The following is a 20341-nucleotide window of genomic DNA, read 5'->3' on the forward strand; positions in this document are numbered from 1 at the left end:
GCCCACTGTCATCTGGGGCCGCCCTACTTCCACCCTCGTCATTGTGCCATCTCATGGCACCAACAGCAGCCCCCACGGAGCCCCCCAGTAAGCGTGGGCGGAAAATCCGTTCCGCTCGCGGATTTTGCGGATTTTCGGGAAATCCGCAATCCGCGAGATTTGCGGATTTCCCGCAAAATCCGCAAATTCGCACGCAGCGGATTTTTTGGGCGGCGCGCGGCGTTGGTGATACAATTTTTGCGGCGCGCGGCGTTTATCATCGTTTGCCGAGTTGTTTTTTTCGATAGTTTGCGAGTGCTGCGCCATTTTGGATCTTGCTGTGTGATCCCGCGGGAATTGGCGAGCGCGATTACGTCATCGCGGCTTGCCAGCGATAGTTTGTCAACGCGAGTACGACGAGATCACGTCTCGCGGTACTTCGCAATTGCGAGATTTGAGATGCGGCGCGCGAAAATATAAATTTGCAATTCTGCACAAGAAATCCACCAGCAAGCAGCATAAACCTTCTAGAAATGATGATTTTTATGTGAATAACTCCTTAGTTTGACATTTGCCTGCACTTTTTTAGCGAGGAGTCCATTTTGGGGAGGGGGGCAGGGGGGTGGGAGGAAGGAAGTGCCCCATAGTCTTCAACTTCCTGTTCCTGTTCAGCAGGCTCCTCCCAGTGCTTTGTCCATCTCCTGGTCACTTTTCATTCGGATGTGGACCTGGAAGGATTACCTTTTGTGGATGCTGCTGGATCTTTGGATTTGAGGCCTTTTTGACTTTCTTTGGATCACTGTTGGATTAGAAATTTTACAAGTAAGTTTGTTTGGGGCATTACAGTTGCTGCAACTAAAATTTTGGGATTTTCGATTTTTGGGCTGTTTTGGGGCCTTTTCCCAGGGGTACTCAGTGGTGGGTGGACTGATTCTTTCTGTGGGTTGTCTTGAATTTAAACATCATGGAGGCCATAGATGAATTGGGATTGTGCTGATTTTTCTGTGTTTTTCGATTTTTTTTTTTTGTAAAATTTTGTGTTTTTCGATTTTTGACCTGTTGTTGGGGCCTTGACCAGGGGTAGTGAGTGGTGCATGGGGCCTAGTCTTTCTGTGGGCTGTCTTGAATTTAAACATCATGGATGGAATGGGATTGTGCTGATTTTGCAGTGTTTTTTGATTTTTGGGGGTGTTCATGGGGAGGGACATGCCATGTGGCTGGTGGCCATTTTGAGTGCAGCTACAGGCACTGGCCATGTGCTGGCAGGCAAGTGGCCATTTTGAATGCAGGCTTTGTTGTTAGGCCTCCAACCATTTTGCCTACTTTTCAACCTTTATTTATGCCAGGAGTAGTGAGTCTTGCATGGGCCTAGTATTTCTGTGGGTTGTCTTGAATTTAAACATCATGGAGGCCATGGATGGAATGGGATTGTGCTGATTTTGCAGTGTTTTTCGATTTTTGGGGGTGTTCATGGGGAGGGACATGCCATGTGGCTGGTGGCCATTTTGAGTGCAGCTACAGGCACTTGCCATGTGCTGGCAGGCAAGTGGCCATTTTGAATGCAGGCTTTGTTGTTAGGCCTCCAACCATTTTGCCTACTTTTCAACCTTTATTTATGCCAGGGGTAGTGAGTCTTGCATGGGCCTAGTATTTCTGTGGGTTGTCTTGAATTTAAACATCATGGAGGCCATAGATGAATTGGGATTGTGCTGATTTTTCTGTGTTTTTCGATTTTTTTTTTTTGTAAAATTTTGTGTTTTTCGATTTTTGACCTGTTGTTGGGGCCTTTTCACCAGGGGTATTTGAGTCTAGCATGGGCCTAGTCTTTCTGTGGGCTGTCTTGAATTTAAACATCATGGAGGCCATGGATGGAATAGGATTGTGCTGATTTTGCAGTGTTTTTCGATTTTTGGGGGTGTTCATGGGGAGGGACATGCCATGTGGCTGGTGGCCATTTTGAGTGCAGCTACAGGCACTGGCCATGTGCTGGCAGGCAAGTGGCCATTTTGAATGCAGGCTTTGTTGTTAGGCCTCCAACCATTTTGCCTACTTTTCAACCTTTATTTATGCCAGGGGTAGTGAGTCTTGCATGGGCCTAGTATTTCTGTGGGTTGTCTTGAATTTAAACATCATGGAGGCCATAGATGAATTGGGATTGTGCTGATTTTTCTGTGTTTTTCGATTTTTTTTTTTTGTAAAATGTTGTGTTTTTCGATTTTTGACCTGTTGTTGGGGCCTTGACCAGGGGTAGTGAGTGGTGCATGGGGCCTAGTCTTTCTGTGGGCTGTCTTGAATTTAAACATCATGGATGGAATGGGATTGTGCTGATTTTGCAGTGTTTTTCGATTTTTGGGGGTGTTCATGGGGAGGGACATGCCATGTGGCTGGTGGCCATTTTGAGTGCAGCTACAGGCACTGGCCATGTGCTGGCAGGCAAGTGGCCATTTTGAATGCAGGCTTTGTTGTTAGGCCTCCAACCATTTTGCCTACTTTTCAACCTTTATTTATGCCAGGGGTAGTGAGTCTTGCATGGGCCTAGTATTTCTGTGGGTTGTCTTGAATTTAAACATCATGGAGGCCATAGATGAATTGGGATTGTGCTGATTTTTCTGTGTTTTTCGATTTTTTTTGTGTAAAATTTTGTGTTTTTCGATTTTTGACCTGTTGTTGGGGCCTTTTCACCAGGGGTATTTGAGTCTAGCATGGGCCTAGTCTTTCTGTGGGCTGTCTTGAATTTAAACATCATGGAGGCCATGGATGGAATAGGATTGTGCTGATTTTGCAGTGTTTTTCGATTTTTGGGGGTGTTCATGGGGAGGGACATGCCATGTGGCTGGTGGCCATTTTGAGTGCAGCTACAGGCACTGGCCATGTGCTTGGCAGGCAAGTGGCCATTTTGAATGCAGGCTTTGTTGTTAGGCCTCCAACCATTTTGCCTACTTTTCAACCTTTATTTATGCCCAGGGGTAGTGAGTCTTGCATGGGCCTAGTCTTTCTGTGGGTTGTCTTGAATTTAAACATTATGGAGGGCATGGATGGATTGGGATTGTGCTGATTTTGCAGTGTTTTTCGATTTTTTTGTGCTCTATAACTGAACTGATGTTCCTCTGTCTTCCATTTTTTTTAGGTGCACAAGACTCAAGAGAACCACCAGTGCCAGGAAGAAGTCCTGCAGCGGTGTGTGTGTGCAGCATAACGTCACGCGACGTCACGTCTGGCCTCAGACAACTCTACAATTCGTGCAACTGCGGCCTGCTGTCTGACCTGCTCTGAAGAAGATGGCCCCAAAGAAAGTTCTCCGTAGCTCCTCTAGCAAGAAAGTTGCTAGTAAGGAGCAGAAGAAGCAAGTTACCAAGGAGGCTGGTGTGCCACCCGCCACTTTTTTTGGGAGCAAAAAAAAAAGTACGCCTGCAGCAGCAGGATCTGCTGGGGACCAACCTGAGAGCAGCACCCCTGCTCCATTGGGTTCAGTGCCTCCACCACCACGCCAACTTAAGTCAAAGCCCTTGAGTGCTTCAGAGGCAGTCAGTGTACTTCTCCAATCACCATCGACCAGTGATGTTGGCTCATCGCAAGAAAGTAGCAGCAATGTCCCTGAATCAACACAGGTTGTTGTAACTCATCTGACAAGTGTTGAACAACCACAGCCGCAACAACAACACCATGTGCAAGTACACGCCCAAGTACATGTGGAAGGAGAGGCAGCAAAAGGAGATGCGCAAGCAAAGGTGCATGGACGTTCACAAGTGCCCACAATAGTTGTTCCTCCCGAAGTAGGGGCACATTTGGAAATCGACAATGAAGCTGAGGTATCATTGGAAGCCACTCCTCCTGATGATCATTCATTGTCTTCCACATCCCTAGCAAGGAAAAGATCAAGGGGGGTGTCTACATCTTCTTCAAGCCCACCTCGTTCTGGTGCAAGTGATCTGTCTTGGGAACCACGACAACTGCGGTCTGACAGTGAGGCAGAGGCACACCATGATCTGCCACCGGTACCTAAGCGTAAAAGGAAGGTCGTCCAAAAACTCAAACCTATGGAGTGTGATGAGGCTCAACAAGAAGTGACAGATACTGCTGGTGATGAAGCCTCTCACGATGACGACGATCCAGTCATCACAAAGGTCACTGCAGCCCCACCGGGCATGCAGCAAAGAGACATTTTGACCCTATCCCGAGAAGCTGCTGAGCGTGATGATGATGTCGGCGAGGAGGCAATGGAAATGGAATCATTAGATTTGGAGTTAAGTAGTACACCAAAACCTACCGCTTCCATATTTCTTCCTCGCAAGAAGGTACCCACCTCGTCCTCGACCTCAATTCGTGGTGGTGAAAGTGCAAAACGTACTGAAGTTCGGCAATCCACATCCTCCACTTCATCTGTCATTAGCAGCAGGACCACCACCACCAGTATCGCCGCCTCCTCCGGCCCCCGAAGACATTTCAAGTCTCCAGTTTGGGACTTCTTTAGTGTTTGCCCAAAAAAGGAAAACGTAGCCATTTGTAGCCTTTGTAAGCTTCGATTTAGTCGTGGTAAGCTTGGTTCTAACTATGGTACCGGAGGCCAGAGAGGTCATCTTGAGAGAAGGCACCCTGTCGAATGGTTTCCGCACCTAGAGGCGGTCAAGAAAGCCGGAATTGCACGTAATGAAAACGTTGATTTGTCATCTGCTGATGACGAGGAGGTAGAAGACGATTCAAACACTTCACTTACACCCAGTTCCCATGTCAGCAGCACACCCCATGGGAGCCACACTAAGAGTGTGGGAGAGAGTGAGACATCAATGCGGAAAAGTTCATCAGCGAGCGTAACTGGGTCGAAGAGATCATCATCATCCCGTAAATCATTGGTCCAGGGCAACATTAAAAAGATGTTGTTTACAGAAGCGCAATATGAACGCAACCACCCAATGACCCGTCTGTATAACACTAAGCTGGCTAAAATGCTAGCTCTGGACCTTCTCCCTTTTTCTTTTGTAGAAGGGGTTGGTTTTCTAGAATTAGTGACAGCGCTCTGCCCTAAATGGAAGGTTCCTAGCCGGTTCTATTTTGCCCGAGTTGCGGTTCCAGCACTACATGAAGATGTTCTGAAGGTGATTGGGGCAGCTTTGCAGAAGAGTGCTGTTCACACTATACATCTGACAACAGACATGTGGACCAGTGGCGCAGGCGCTGATTACATGTGCATCACTGCACACTGGGTCTCTTTTTCAGGGGCTAAAGCAAAGCTAAACTCAGGTGTTGACACTAACATTGTTTTTAAAGGTGCTCGGAAACATGCAACACTAGCCATGTTTGGTTTGGAGAAACGTCACACAGCAGAAAACATTTTGGATGTCTTTAACACAAAGGTCCTTAACTGTCTGTCCCCACTAAAACGCAAGGTTGGTTATGTTTCCACAGACAATGGCTCCAATATAGTTAAGGCCATGAGGGACGGTTACTATTTCAGAGTGCCGTGTTTGGCGCACTGTATAAACCTGGTTGTCCAAAAATTCTTGGGTAATAAACGCAGTGCAGCGTACAGTGTATTGGAGAACTGCCGAAAAATTTGCAAGCATTTCAGGCATTCTTTTAAGGCCCGCAAGCAGCTGAGGAGCATGCTATATCAAAGTCAAATGCCAGTGAAAGCACTCATCCAGGAGGTGGTAACACGTTGGAACTCAACCTTCTACATGCTTGAGCGTCTGTATGAGCAGTATACGCAACTCGATCAATATTTCTTGAAAGAGGGTATAGAGGAGCTGAGGATGGGTGGGCCGCAATGGAACATAGTTGAAAGCCTAACACGCATGCTTCGTCCTTTTGAGGTCTTCACACGTGCAGTCAGCAAGGAGGACTCTAATTTGGGAAAAGCTATCCCATTGTTGTACATGCTGGAGGACCAACTGAAGGAGGTGTGTTCTGTGTTTCGAAAAGATGACAAAAAGAAAGACTCTTTGCTTCTGGCTGAGAAATTATTAGAGCTCCTACAAGGTGATGAACGTCTTCAAAAGATCCACTCAGAACAGCATTACATTTGTGCTACTATTCTGGATCCACGCTACAAAAAGGCGCTGGCAGGCAGAGCATTCTTTCCTTTTGCTGATGAAGATGTTACAAAGTACAAACGTTGGCTAGCCTTGTCAGCCAAGAAGTTTGAAACAGAACGGCTGGAAATTGAAGGAAATGGCAGTACATCAGCAGGCCATCCCCAGTCAAAACAATCCACTTCTGCACCTGTGGCTGTGGCACAAGTGACCTCTCAGCCGTTAAAGACACCGGCAACCGCATCATCTGCACGAAAGACAGCAGAAACATTGGAGGCTGAAGAGGATTGGCTAGCTCTGCGTGGGTTTGGTTCTCAAAAGGCCAGAGGCACAGCAAGAGCTACGCAAAGTGGAGGAACCTTGGAGGAGGACCTTGAGTCGATGGTGAAGGACTATCTGAATGACTCCACAGAGGTCTATGTTAATTCTGACCCATTGGCGTATTGGCATGGGAAAAAAGAATTGTGGCCACAGCTCACCAACCTGGCTTTAAACTACTTGTCTTGCCCACTCGCAAGTGTGTCTTCTGAACGGGTTTTCAGTGCGGCTGGTGGGATTGTAACTCCCAAACGGAGCCGCCTCTCGCCCAAAAATGTGGAGAGGTTAACAATGATCAAGATGAATCAGCACCTCATACCACCAGATATAAGAGTACGAGAGAGCGTGCCGGATGAAGAGGAGGTGGCCAGCACCATAGATGAGGGAATTTCTACTCTGTCAGGTGGCACTGACCTCACCCGGGCTGAATTCGCAGAGTATGATGACGAAGCCTTATTCTTATTCCTGGACCGTGATTCCGACTTCGAGCCCTGAAAATGAGACAACGAATCAATAACTTTCTTTTTCATCCTTATTCACTTTTATTCCTGTGTGTCTGTCTTTCTTTGTTGTGCACAGTTAATATAATTCAAACTTTAATCAGATAATCACAAAGACAAGCCCATCAGCAGAACTGTCTTCACTTGTTTGCTAATTTATTTGAAGGTGCCGCAGTCTGCATTCCTCAGGTTCACAAGTTCAGAAGAACATGCTCCTCTATCCTCCTCCTCCAGACTCCTATTTCCATCAAAGCAGAGGGCTGGTTTACGCCCAATGAAGAAAGACTCAGCACTTGTGGGGGTGTTGTTCTACCTCTTTGCAGGTGAGTTGACGGGTCTGGGGCCATTGCTGGGAAGCACTAAAAGTGGTTTGTGCCAAATCCGAGGCGGAAATTTTTTTGTGTTTTTGATGACTTGCTTGCCTTTGAGGTGCTCTTAGGGGGGGTTCCGTCTGTTTGTGGGTGAGTTTCATGGTCTGAGAGCATTGCTGGGACACTCTAATCTTGATTGCATTTGCTTTTCAGGAAATCCGTCGTGCCAACCCCGACTTATGGCCCAGCTACGCAGCGCGTTTGGACCGAAGGCCCAGAAATATTGCAAGTATGAGAGTTTGCTTTTGGCCTGTTTGGGGGTGTTATACTTCTTGGCGGGTGGGTTGCCGGGTCTTGGGGCATTCCTGGGAAGGTCTAATACCGGGTAGAAGTGGTTGGGACTAAATCCAGGCCGATTTTTTTTTGGGCTATTTCTGACATTTTGCTCTATGTAGCGTTTTCGGGGGCCTGTTTGGGGGGCTTCCTGGTGTTTCTGGGTGAGTTTCGTGGTCTGGGAGCACTGCTGGGACACTCTAATCTTGATTGCATTTGCTTTTCAGGAAATCCGTCGTGCCAACCCCGACTTATGGCCCAGCTACGCAGCGCGTTTGGACCGAAGGCCCAGAAATATTGCAAGTATGAGAGTTTGCTTTTGGCCTGTTTGGGGGTGTTATACTTCTTGGCGGGTGGGTTGCCGGGTCTTGGGGCATTCCTGGGAAGGTCTAATACCGGGTAGAAGTGGTTGGGACTAAATCCAGGCCGATTTTTTTTTGGGCTATTTCTGACATTTTGCTCTATGTAGCGTTTTCGGGGGCCTGTTTGGGGGGCTTCCTGGTGTTTCTGGGTGAGTTTCGTGGTCTGGGAGCACTGCTGGGACACTCTAATCTTGATTGCATTTGCTTTTCAGGAAATCCGTCGTGCCAACCCCGACTTATGGCCTAGCTACGCAGCGCGTTTGGACCGAAGGCCCAGAAATATTGCAAGTATGAGATTTTGCTTTTGGCCTGTTTGGGGGTGTTATGCTTCTTGGCGGGTGGGTTGCCGGGTCTTGGGGCATTCCTGGGAAGGTCTAATACCGGGTAGAAGTGGTTGGGACTAAATCCAGGCCGATTTTTTTTTGGGCTATTTCTGACATTTTGCTCTATGTAGCGTTTTCGGGGGCCTGTTTGGGGGGCTTCCTGGTGTTTCTGGGTGAGTTTCGTGGTCTGGGAGCACTGCTGGCTATATCTACTTTACTTTGCAAGAGGTTTGAAGCAAATCCATGGTGGCAGAGGGGACTTAGGGCCTAGCTGCAGAGAGCGCGCGGAGTGATTTGGGAAATTTGTGAAAAATTGACTAAGTCCCCATTTTTGTACTTTTGCTCTTTGGCTGTTTGGGGGTCTTCTACTCGTTTTCTCCTGGGTTGACGGCTCTGGGGCCATTGCTGGGAAGCTCTAATACCGGATAAAAGTGTTTTGGACCAAATCCCAGGCGGAAAATTTTTTGTGTTTTTGATGACTTGCTTGCCTTTGAGGTGCTCTTAGGGGGGGTTCCGTCTGTTTGTGGGTGAGTTTCATGGTCTGAGAGCATTGCTGGGACACTCTAATCTTGATTGCATTTGCTTTTCAGGAAATCCGTCGTGCCAACCCCGACTTATGGCCCAGCTACGCAGCGCGTTTGGACCGAAGGCCCAGAAATATTGCAAGTATGAGAGTTTGCTTTTGGCCTGTTTGGGGGTGTTATACTTCTTGGCGGGTGGGTTGCCGGGTCTTGGGGCATTCCTGGGAAGGTCTAATACCGGGTAGAAGTGGTTGGGACTAAATCCAGGCCGATTTTTTTTTGGGCTATTTCTGACATTTTGCTCTATGTAGCGTTTTCGGGGGCCTGTTTGGGGGGCTTCCTGGTGTTTCTGGGTGAGTTTCGTGGTCTGGGAGCACTGCTGGGACACTCTAATCTTGATTGCATTTGCTTTTCAGGAAATCCGTCGTGCCAACCCCGACTTATGGCCCAGCTACGCAGCGCGTTTGGACCGAAGGCCCAGAAATATTGCAAGTATGAGAGTTTGCTTTTGGCCTGTTTGGGGGTGTTATACTTCTTGGCGGGTGGGTTGCCGGGTCTTGGGGCATTCCTGGGAAGGTCTAATACCGGGTAGAAGTGGTTGGGACTAAATCCAGGCCGATTTTTTTTTGGGCTATTTCTGACATTTTGCTCTATGTAGCGTTTTCGGGGGCCTGTTTGGGGGGCTTCCTGGTGTTTCTGGGTGAGTTTCGTGGTCTGGGAGCACTGCTGGGACACTCTAATCTTGATTGCATTTGCTTTTCAGGAAATCCGTCGTGCCAACCCCGACTTATGGCCTAGCTACGCAGCGCGTTTGGACCGAAGGCCCAGAAATATTGCAAGTATGAGATTTTGCTTTTGGCCTGTTTGGGGGTGTTATGCTTCTTGGCGGGTGGGTTGCCGGGTCTTGGGGCATTCCTGGGAAGGTCTAATACCGGGTAGAAGTGGTTGGGACTAAATCCAGGCCGATTTTTTTTTGGGCTATTTCTGACATTTTGCTCTATGTAGCGTTTTCGGGGGCCTGTTTGGGGGGCTTCCTGGTGTTTCTGGGTGAGTTTCGTGGTCTGGGAGCACTGCTGGCTATATCTACTTTACTTTGCAAGAGGTTTGAAGCAAATCCATGGTGGCAGAGGGGACTTAGGGCCTAGCTGCAGAGAGCGCGCGGAGTGATTTGGGAAATTTGTGAAAAATTGACTAAGTCCCCATTTTTGTACTTTTGCTCTTTGGCTGTTTGGGGGTCTTCTACTCGTTTTCTCCTGGGTTGACGGCTCTGGGGCCATTGCTGGGAAGCTCTAATACCGGATAAAAGTGTTTTGGACCAAATCCCAGGCGGAAAATTTTTTGTGTTTTTGATGACTTGCTTGCCTTTGAGGTGCTCTTAGGGGGGGTTCCGTCTGTTTGTGGGTGAGTTTCGTGGTCTGGGAGCATTGCTGGGACACTCTAATCTTGATTGCATTTGCTTTTCAGGAAATCCGTCGTGCCAACCCCGACTTATGGCCCAGCTACGCAGCGCGTTTGGACCGAAGGCCCAGAAATATTGCAAGTATGAGAGTTTGCTTTTGGCCTGTTTGGGGGTGTTATACTTCTTGGCGGGTGGGTTGCCGGGTCTTGGGGCATTCCTGGGAAGGTCTAATACCGGGTAGAAGTGGTTGGGACTAAATCCAGGCCGATTTTTTTTTGGGCTATTTCTGACATTTTGCTCTATGTAGCGTTTTCGGGGGCCTGTTTGGGGGGCTTCCTGGTGTTTCTGGGTGAGTTTCGTGGTCTGGGAGCACTGCTGGGACACTCTAATCTTGATTGCATTTGCTTTTCAGGAAATCCGTCGTGCCAACCCCGACTTATGGCCTAGCTACGCAGCGCGTTTGGACCGAAGGACCAGAAATATTGCAAGTATGAGATTTTGCTTTTGGCCTGTTTGGGGGTGTTATGCTTCTTGGCGGGTGGGTTGCCGGGTCTTGGGGCATTCCTGGGAAGGTCTAATACCGGGTAGAAGTGGTTGGGACAAAATCCGCGCGGAAAAGCCTTTAGTTTTGGCACTTTTTGTAACTTAGGGTTCGTTAGGGTTAGCCCTAGCAGCAGGATTGCATGTGTATCGGGGTGTTCTAGATTTTTCAAACTGAGTTCTGGGGTCTTAGAGCACTCGTGAGAATGTGTAATTTTGGTTGCAAGTCATTTGAAGAAAATCCATGGTGGGAAAGGGGGGATTTGGCATAGTTAAAGAAAGCCTTTGCCACTATTCTTAACTTAGGGTTCGTTAGGGTTAGCAGTATTTCTATTGCATGTGTTTGAGTGGGGGGGATTTCGAGTCTTGGAGCGATGCTGGCTATGGCTACTTTTGCTTGGTTGCTTGCAAGTGGTTTGAATGCAATCCACGGGGGGTAATGGGTAATTAGGGTACTTCGGCCTACTTTTACTTTCAAAGTAAGTTTTGTCTCCAGTTTTCTGCTAGGCCTCGTTTTTTGGGTGGGAGCACTGCTAGGAAGATCTATTTTTGTTCTAAAACACAGTTTACAGTACACCTAGCTTGAGGGGCAAGATCCGCTACATTAATTTGCCCATACTTATTTATCCTTGAAAAGGTGACTCAGAGTACGTACTTTCAAAAACATTGTACTGTCTGTCTACTAGGAAAAACAAATTGTGACTTTTTGCACTCCACAGCCTACATACCTTATATTTATTTATCAGTGGTGTTGTAATATTATATCACTTCCTGTTTTTCGTTGAATAATTACAGGCCGGGTTTCAGTCTCTGCAATGGGGAAAAAAGGATGGAGTCAGGCTTCACAGTAGCGAGCCACAATTCAGCATCAGGCAGGCAGTGGACAGGGTGTCTTCTGGTGACCAACATCGGTGGACGAAGCGTCGGCTGCAATGGAGGAGTGCCGCTAATAGGAGGATTTTTTTTCTGCGGGCAACTTACTTACCACTTCCAACAGGACCACTACAACCACATAGATACAGTATCCCTTGCCTTTTTCTCTGACTGTGACTGCATTTCTTTGCTCTCTCTCGGCTTCTACATTGATCCCTTAACACATCACTTAGTCCACTCCACTATCTGCACCACACATAGTCATTTGTAAGTGCTCCTACGTAATTCGCAAGTCGCAGCACGCCCCAGGCCGTAGAGGACTGGGATGGCCCCAATGATGAAGCATGTCACCAAGGGGCAACCCTGGTGAGTGAGGGGACACCTAGAAAAAAAGCAATTTCTCCTTTTCTATCTACTATACCTTCTGTCAGGTTACGCAGCCCCTAAGCGCCTACCGTACTATGAAACTACATTTCCCATGAGTAGGCGGGAGACTTGCAGACTATTTAGTGAGACTATATGAGAGTACCCTTGTATGTTAGGACATCACTTCACTGATGCCTGTCTTGTCTTCTCTTACAGGTATCCTTTCCCTGCTGACCCTACCTTTACCCATCCCACATTTTTTATTTTAGTTTGTTATTTTTCTCCCTCGCCTAATGCCTCGAACACCCTGTGTTTACACTTCTGGGTGTTGGTGACATTTGGAGGTGGAACCATATTTGCATCGACTGGATCACGGGGAGTAAACGTGACACCTTCCAGACCAACCCCATTGAGTGTTGTTGTGAATGGATTTATAGTGACCAGCAAGGCTCTCGGGTATCTGGCTACAGAGACCTTATGTTGAATATAGTTATCAATAATTCCACACAGGCCCTGTACTGTCGCATTCTTTCTTTCCACAGTTGTCGATGATATATTCTTACTCTGCTTGACAAAGAACCATTGCTAATGTGAAAGAACTTCAACCGAATTAGTAGTTATACTTTACCATTTGTTAGGCTACAATGTGGCACTGCTCTACTGTACTTCTGTCACCTGCTATATTCTCAGTTGTACCGTTGAATTGCTCAGGAGGACAAACCAGATTTCATTTTCTTTTTTTTCATAGGCATGCAACTGCCACTGTGTCACACCACTAGTACCACCGCTATGAGGAAATTTTATCCGACCAAGATTGCCAACGTTATTCGGTGTTTCCCGTGGAGCCAGCCCTGGGCCTAGCCCTACTTTCAAACACAAATTACAGGTAAGATAAGCGTTTGGTGGTTTGGGGGTATAATGGAGTATTAGTACGAGAGACGAGAGACTGAAGGTAGTACTACTAAAGTCCTAGGACTCTTGGATTCACTTCACTTAGTCTGTGAGAGGCACTTAGTGTTGAAAACATTTGGGCATTTACACTTAAAGGAAGAAAATGGAACTAAACTTTCAGGAAAACAGTCAACGTTAAACCCCCACCCACCAGGCAAGCAGTAAAAAACAGGTATGCTCAGATAAAGTTTGAAAAAGTATATTTATATCCCTAACAAAATAATCTCCCGCAAGACCCTCCCTAACCCCAACGATTGTCCTTCAAAAGTCCCCAAAAACCCAACTCCCAATTCCCACCCCCCAAAAGTCTCTAAAAAAGGGGCAAGGGACACTATGGGTGGATGCTGTTAACTTTTTGGGCCAGGGCATCATGCTCCTCGCGGAGCAAGGCGAGCTCCTGCTGAAGGCGGGACACCATCAGGGTAGTGCGGCGCAGGCGTGCCTTCACTGCCTTGCAGGTGCAAGGCCTGTGAGAAGCAGCTGTTGGCCTTGCTGCTCGGCGGTGGCGTTTGCCTTTGGCAGCCCGGCTCAGTCTCGGTGGACCACTGTGCTGGGTGGCAGCCGGTGGGGCCACGGAGGCCGATGCAGACGACGTTGTCGTTGTTGTCGACCGCACACTTTCCTCGTCCTCCAGGGCCACCAGCCGCCGATATTCCGCAACAGTGGCCTCGATTCTCCGTTGCCGGGCCGCTCTAGCCAGCTCCTTCCTCCTTGTTCGTTTGGAAGGAGAACCTATATGAAGAAAGAAAGACATAGTCTGTAACCAATGCTCTTTAAGATTAACTCAATCATTCAGCAGAAATGTGTGCTGCAGTACAACTAGCAACTTGCAAGCGCATTACATAACTATTGAGGCCAGTATCTATCTAACCTCACACTTCTTCATCCTTGCTCTAACATTAGTGGGAGTTTAAGGAACAAATTCTATGAGCACTGTGGACTTCCATTGGAGTCGACTATGAAAGTACACCAGTCTTATTCTTCTTCTTGTCTCTTGTTTTGGAAAATTGGTACGTTATTTTCTGCAAGCCGGCATAATGCCAGCGCGGTAAACTTGCACCCGAGAAAAAGAGACGCACGCCATGAGGAGTGACCTAGACTTGCGTTGCCGTTGCGTTACTGTACCCGTCCAGTACATGCAGGTGGTGAATCTCTTACTTTTCTATTACGGGTGGCACTGAGAATACTCTGTTACAACTCAAGGGCTACTGCTTAATTAATTTAACTTTCACCCTACAGTGGAAATGAGTACTAGAAATGGAAAATTGAAGAAGATAAATAATCTGATTATCTATCACTTCACATGGGATGTTTTTGCTTATATATGGGATGACTTTAGGTGCTTTGCTTTTTATTGAGTGACAGGCAGTGATACATCCACACATGAATGACTGAGTACTACTAAACTTATTAAGAGAGGTAGGGAGTGGCCACCATAATAACCGGATCTATGCAGTGCTTGCAATACAAACTACTGCTACTATTTATGGTAGTATTTGGACAAAATTAAAAGTTCTTTTCCTTGCCTTTCCTACACTGGAACGGACGTGCGGGTGCAGTGTTACATGCTCTTCAAAGTTACACTTAGTTCATCCACTGACCATCTACTCTCTCTAGATCATGGGTACTCACAAACTTTCTCTCAGGGGCTACATTTACAGTGTAGTTTGGGGCCGAGGGCCGCACTGGTGGGGGCGGAGTCAGAGGGGGCGGGGCTAAAGCAAAACGATAACTTGTGACCATGAGGTTGCACACAGGTCCCTGCAGCAGATGCCCTCATCCACTGAGCCACCAGACCCAGCATTTACATACATCTCTCTCCCTCCTGCTGTCCCTCCTGCCCTCCCTCCATCTCTCTCTCCCTCCTGCCCTCCCTCTCCCTCTGTCATCTCACTGTGTGTGTGTCTATCTGTGTCAGCCTTCAGCCCGGGTTGAGACCGCTTCCTCAACGCGCACACACAGACAACAACACCAAAGTACTTAACAGGTCTTTAAAAGACCATTAACATATTATTGAGGCTTTGTTTGTTTTAGCGCCCCTGCTTCTCCACCCTGACAATCACTGCTTGCCCGGCCCCACAGAGCAGAGGCTTTGTTCTATTTCACCTCTTTGTGGCCTTGCATCTCCACTCTGCTCTGTGGGGGCCGGGGGAGCAGTGATTGTCAGAGTGGAGATGCAGGGGCGCTAACAGGTGAAATACAAAAAAGCCTCTGCTCTGTGGGGGCCGGGGGAGCAGTGATTGTCTGCAAGGTCTGCGCACCGCCAAGGAAGGCTTGCCGGGCCACCACCGGCCCGCGGGCCGTACTATGAGTACCCCTGCTCTAGATACACATATGCTATCTAAGAGTCAGATAGTAGCATGATCCAGGTATATGGACACATACAGTTTCTGTGTCACCCACCCAGGCTGTTGTCCTTCCACCCATCATTGCTTCATCATTCACCCAGCCATGCATCTCATATTCTTGCCTTCCCAGCTAGTCTTCAATCTCAATAAGTAAGGAATATATAAGAGCTTACCTCTGGCCGCCACCACCGTCTCAACTCTCACAGCCGCCGCCGCCGCCTCCTCCCCTGATGAACTGCCCTCCGCCTCCGTGTCGAGCACCACCACCACACTGGCCCCGCCACCAGATGTTCCACCTACAAAGTACATTTAAGAATCTTAGAATAAAGCACTCACTAGTCACTAGTATTTGGTCTAGGAATGAAGACATGTGAAAACAATGTAATTTGTGACTGTCTACGTTAAAGTTAAAAAAAATGTCCCTTTTTCCAGGGAAGGTTGTCTTGCTGCACTTTTGGCACAACTGATGAAGGCTGATTTTTTAACACGCACCATTTTTCTCCACACAGACAGAAGATGGACTTCTAACAACAAGATCAAGTTGAAACCAGGTGAGAGCTCGGCTCGACCACAAGAAATGTCTTCAATTAATCGTCAGCACTAACCACTTTTCCATTATCAGTTAAACGTTTAGTTTTATTATGACTTCATTTTAATAAATGTGTTTACTTTTAATAAAGCTTTTAAATTTAAATACAATCTGTGTTTTTTGGTCCTCCAGACTAGAGTGACTGAGCGAAAGGTTTTGCAATTTTTGCAAGCATGAGTCCAGATAGAACACTTCAAAAGACATTATGGACAATCCCAGAGGACTGCACTAAGTTGATAGAGCTATTGCTGACTAGAATCATGGGAGTTTCGCCAACCGTGCAATCTTAGTTAGCTACACAGACAGACTAATAAGAATAATCTAGTAATACCACAGGGAGTCATAGTAGAGGCAGGATAAGAATTTAGATACAGTCTACAAGAAGAGCAAAGACAATTTTGAAAAAATTCAAATGAGGAACGCTAGGAAAAATAGGTACTAGTCTAAAATGAAAACTTACTGGGGCCAGCAGAGGAGCCCTCGCCTGCCCGATCCTGGCCCTGTTGAACAGCATCCGCCGCCTGCTGCTCCTGTGTCCTCCTCTCGCCCCTGGGGGGAGCTGACGTACAACATGAAAGAAAGAACAGAAAACATGGATGATTGTTGCTTGTCAATGTCAACCAAATCAAACATTTCAAAAGAACAATAACAAAATATTTCCGCGAAATTATATTGATTATGGTTACTTTTTATTTATTTGCGGACCTGTGACTTCGAAAGTCACGTAACTCACTAAACAAAGTACTGAAACGTTCACCTAGGACTGGCAGGCAGCAGTCCGCAGGCAAGACGCAAAGTGACAGACAAACTCCATTGTGATTTCAGTCAGATCAGTGACAACACTAACAGTTGCCTGCTACATTACCAGTCATTTAAATAGTCAAACTATCAATCCACCGCCACTATTTTTCTTATTGTCAGGGTTACAAAGGAAGGGGCAGATTTAAGCCCTTGCGGCTCTTTTGCGCCGTTCTTGCGTGACTTTTGTGACGCAGCAGCTAAACAAAAAAGGGCGCCATGGTGCGGCGTATAATATTATAACAACGTGACGCATTTGGGAGATGCATCCCGTTATAAAGCCCTGCGCCATCAGGGGGCGTTCCGGCGCAAGGGAGGGCATTCCTGCGCTGGAACACATCCTAATAGTGGCTGAGGGAAATCTACAAAATATCAATCAGTCACCTTTAGGACAATGATGCGTCACACAAACCCTGCACCTGCTTGAAGCAGACGTACGGCTTGACCCAGCATTGGGGAGATAGGGTACCCCAGAGCATTGATGGAGCTGCGCCATCGTTGCGACGCAACTCCAGCAGTAAAGCTTCGGTGACGTTTTGGGCCCATGGGGCGCCGCATTGCAAATACGGCGCACCATGTTTGGTGGTGGTAGCGGGCCGCACAATTAATGGCGCATCCCTGCTACTTTGCAGGGATGCGACGGTAATTGCAATTCTGCCCCTTAGGGGCATACTTACTTACGCGTTCTGGCGCATCTCCAGAGATGCGCCAGATCAAATGCGTCACGCAAAACTACCCTTGCGACACGGCAGATGTGCCTCATTTACAATGCGGCGCGCCCTGGCGCAAGGGTAGGCACTTGCGTGACGCATCTCGTCACGTAAGAGCGGCGCATCGCTGGAGTCACGTCGCCAACGCAATGCAACTCCAGTAATGCTCAGGGCCACCCAATACTTTACATGCTGTGTCAGTCCTTTCGCCTGCTTCGAGCAGACATAAGGAATTGAATTGACGTAGCAGCGTCGCAGAAGTGCCTGCGTTAAATCTTGTAGATTTCACGCAGGCAATTTTGCGAGGCGCACAGCCGCTGGACCGCCCACCCTGCGTACTAGGAACGCACCCATTGTGGTGCAGGCCCATGGCTTTATAACGTCACGCATCTCCCTAGATGCGTCATGCTGTAAATGACTTGCAGGGATGCGGCACGTTTACGCCGCTGTTGCGTCACGCAAGGCAACGTAAACGTGGCGCAAGGGGCTTGTAAATGTAATCTGCCCCCTAGTGTCTAGCATTACGCAGTTCTGTTAAGTACACTCATACATAATAGTTACTCAGGCCAATGAGACCACAAAATAGAAAACAAATAAGCATAGTAGCAACCCCACTGAGAAGGAGAGCAGTGCACCTGAAATGCACAGAAGATTTTGAAATATAATTTAACTACAATGTAATCGTCATCAGCGGCATTATTGGCTTGCTCCATGTAAAAAACAAATATTTGCAATACAACAACACAGAGCAGGAGAAAACATCATAGTAGTGAGTGATTAAATGTCAATGGCTACTACTACTCACCAAGCCCGGGGATCTCCAAGCCGAGCTGGTCCAGCAGGTCGCGCTCGCGGTCCAGGAGGTCCGTCCAGCGATGGGTGACCTGGCTGTAGGTGCGCTGGACCCCGTAGAGGTGGGATATGGCCCAGCACACCTTCTCCCACCGCTTCCGGCGCTCCCGCATGTTGTAGCCGCCGGCCGCGATCCTGCCGCCTCCCGCGATGGTCCTGGGCAGGCGGCGCTGGACGAAGTAGACCAGCGCGCCCACTTCCTCCGGGCTGAATATCTCCCGGCGCGTCACCTGCTCCCCCCTCGATCTCACGCCTGCTGTCCTGCCACTGGGTCCAGCACTACTCCCCGCCGCCGCTGCGGCCCTCAAGTGCCTGGGCAGCTTCACGGCGCCTGGCTTGACCATGGTCTGGGCAGGTAAGGTAGGAAGAAGTAGAAAATTAAGAAAGAATAGGATAGGGAAGAAGAAAAGAAAAGAGTTTACAAAAGTAGTTTAAAAGTAAAGAAAAATAGCAGAAAAGACAAAAATATACAGCTAGGAAAAGAGAGGGATAGATAAGAAGCAAAATCGTAAAAAAAAAACTGAAAACAAGCAAAGGATGGGAAAGATATCAAGAGGATTAAACACCATGCCCAGACACAGGAAATGAATGAAAAACAAGATGGCCGGCGCCCGTTTCCGAGCGCGAAAGTCAGTTCGCGCGAGATTTTCCTCGCGATCTCGTGCGAACCTCTAGATTTCCCGCGCGATCTCGTGCGAACCTCTACTCGCAATGCGCTTACTGCGCGAGATTATACATAGCGGGCGGAAACGGAAATACGTCACGCAAACAAAATGGCCGCGCCCGTACTCGACCTTGGGGTAAATTCGCGTGTTGCGCTGCAAGCGGCTCGCGAATACTGCAAAAAAACTCGCGAAACAACAAGCCGCAAAAAAATAAAATGCTCATTCGCACGAATTGGCGGCTTCCGCGGTCGGTTTCGCACGACGCCGCGCCCCGCGAATAGCGCGAAAAAAACCGCAAAACGATTTCAGCAAAAGCAAAAGCAATGAGCAGGTGCAAAAGGTCAACCTCATGATTTGTAACGATTCTTTGTATTGCTTCCTGAGGGGGCCCTCCAGAATTCGGTTGCCTGCTTGCAACTATTGTGTGACCCTGCTCTGACCTTAACTGTATGCCACAAAGGTCCTGATTTACAGCTAAAGGAGCAGACAAGCAGGTGCCAGGCTGGAACTTTAAATTCTTTCAGTGACACATTAATTAGCCCCTAATTCATTATTGTCAGTTGGGGCAGGGCAGGTGTTGTAACTAATTTTGCAACAATGAAAGCACTTAGCAAGTGCAAAAGATCACTAATCAGCGCGCACTAAGGAAGCAGGTGCCAGCTAAAAAAATATTCTGTGACACATTAATCAGCCCCAAATTAATTCAGGTCACTTGAGGCAGGGAAGGTGTGCTTTGCTTTGCCGAAAATAATGTACACTGGACAACCAGAGGGTGTGGTGATGAAACAGAGGGTGGCATGGGTGGGCCAGAGGGTGGCATGAGTAGTCAGAGAGTGGCAGTGGTGACAGAGAGTGGCAGTGATGAAGAAGAGTGTCCCAAACAGGCTGGACATGTAGAAACAACAAGTTCGCAAAACTTGCGACCCGACAGGTAAGTTCGCAAATTGCGAAATTGTAAAAACCCTCGCGAACTGGCAGAAACACGGGCGAACACAAAAAAAAAAAAAAATCCGCAAATTCGCGGGAATTCGCGGATTTTGCGGATTGCGAGTTCGCAAATCCGCAAATTCGCGGATTGCCAATCCGCAAAATCCGCTCATGCTTACCCCCCAGCCCTTTGCACTCACCGGGCTGCTCTCTCTGGGGACTCCGCTTCTCTGCTTCTCTTCCCGGGCGGCCGGTGGGCTCTCTATCTCTGGGGCTCCCTCCTCTACATGGGAGCCCCGCAACACACTGGCGCTGGTTTGCTGGTGGCCCCGGGGCTCTCCCTCACTCCTGGGAGCCCCGGGCCACAGACATTTGCTGGCTTTTCCTCCTCTTGCCCGGTGGCAGCGGGCAGCCAATCGGGGTGCGGCGGCAGGCGGGACTTCCATCTAAAACCGGAAGTCCCGCCCCGCGTCAGGCACCGTAGTGCCTGGCTTCCTGTTTTTGCGGCGCGAGGGCCGCGTTGGTGAGAACCCGGGGCCCAAATGAGGGGTGGGCACCCTTGAGGTCCAAAATAAACATAGAAGCGAGGTGGGCACTCGCGAAGGCACCCATAAACGGGGTGGGCACCCGTACATAAAAATATAGCG

Source organism: Lissotriton vulgaris, chromosome 4_1 (genome assembly GCF_964263255.1).
Source record: "Lissotriton vulgaris chromosome 4_1, aLisVul1.2, whole genome shotgun sequence".
Lineage (NCBI taxonomy): Eukaryota > Metazoa > Chordata > Amphibia > Caudata > Salamandridae > Lissotriton > Lissotriton vulgaris.